This window comes from Aethalodelphis obliquidens, unplaced genomic scaffold (assembly GCF_003676395.1).
Source record: "Aethalodelphis obliquidens isolate GAN/ISIS:26980383/991018 unplaced genomic scaffold, ASM367639v1 scaffold118, whole genome shotgun sequence".
NCBI classification, from domain to species: Eukaryota; Metazoa; Chordata; class Mammalia; order Artiodactyla; family Delphinidae; genus Aethalodelphis; species Aethalodelphis obliquidens.
In genome coordinates this window covers 915,550-917,117 of record NW_020838062.1, presented here as the reverse complement: position 1 = coordinate 917,117, position 1,568 = coordinate 915,550, and the positions used below count along the sequence as shown (strand labels likewise).

The 1,568-nt window shown below is 36.4% G+C and overlaps 1 pseudogene; it reads left to right on the top strand.

Annotated features, from left to right (window-relative positions):
• Nucleotides 1-286: 286 nt before the first annotated feature.
• LOC113615507 (40S ribosomal protein S4, X isoform-like) lies at nucleotides 287-925 on the top strand (annotated as a pseudogene).
• Nucleotides 926-1,568: the final 643 nt, after the last annotated feature.

The window sequence follows — 1,568 nt, the reverse complement described above, 5'->3', positions numbered from 1 at the left end:
AAATCCACAATTATAGTTGGAGACATCAACAACCCTCTGTCAGTAATTGATATATCACACAGGCAGAAAGTCAGTAGGGATGTAGATGACCTGAACAGTGCTATCAATCGACTTAATGTAATTGACATTTATAGAATACTCCACGCAGCTCTTTCAGTACCTAGCGCAGCCATGGCTCATAGTTCCAAGAAGCAACTGACCCTTCTATGAGCCTTAAACTATCAAGCTGAACATTTTGTCTTAAAAACAAAGGAGTTTTAAATTATACAATTAATACATGGCTCCTTGTCCATCTACCAATCCCCACAACCTGAGAGAATGTTTCCCCCTCATCGTTTTCCTAAGTAACAGACTTAAGTATGCTCCAGTAGGAAGTAAAGAAGATCTGCATGAAGCAGCTCATTAAGGCTGATGGTAAGGGCTGAACTGATATAACCTACCCTGCTGGTTTTATGGATGTCATCAGCATTGACAAGACCAATCTATGACACCAAGTGTTGCTTTGCTGTTCATCATATTATGCCCAAAGAGGCCACATGCAAATTGTGCAAAGGGAGAAAGATCTTTGTGGGCACAAAAGGAATCACTTCTCCAGTGACCAGTGATCCTCAAATTATCTGCTACCCTAATCCCCTCAGCAAGGTGAATGACACTGCTCAAATTGATTTGGATACTGTGTATGGTGGTGACCAGAGGTGCTAACCTGAAAAGAGTAGGTATGATCACCAACGGAGAGACATCCTGGCTGTTTTGATATGGTTCATATGCAAGATGCCAAAGGCAACAGCTTTGCCACCTAGATCTCCAACATTTTCATTACTGGCAAAGGCAACAAACCATGGATTTCTCTTCCCTGAGGAAAAGGTGTCTACCTCACTATTGCTGAAGAGACCAGAGACTGGCTGCCAGACAGAGGAGTAGGTAAAATGATCTATAGCAGGTAACATAATTTGAAAAGGTTTTTTAAACTTAAATCTAATACAGCATGAAAATATAATAAAATAATCCATTCAACAACCACAGAATACACAAGCTCACATGGAACATTCACCAATATAGACCACATTGTGGGTCATAAAATACACCTTACAATTTTAAAAGAGTAGAAATCATATAAAACATATTCATATATCACAATGGAATTAAATTAGAAATCAAAACAGAAAGATAGCTAGAAAATCGTCAAATTAATTAAACAACCTACTTATAAACAACACATGGGTCAAAGAAGAAGGCTCAAATAAACCTAAAAATATTGCTAACTAAATGATACAACTTATCAAAATCTGTGAGATGCAGCAAAAGCAATGCTTAGAGGGAAATTTATAGCATGAAATGCACATATTAAAAAAGAAGAAAGATCTAATATCAATAATCTAATCTTCCACTTTAGGAAACTACAAAAAGAAGAGCAATTTAAGCCTAAAGGAAGTAGAATAAAAGAAATAATACAAATTGGACCAGAAATCAATGAAACTGAAAACAGTAAAAACAGTATAGAAAATCAATGAAATCAAAAGCTGATTCTTTGAAAGATCAGTAAAAGTGATAAAACTCTATCCAGTCAA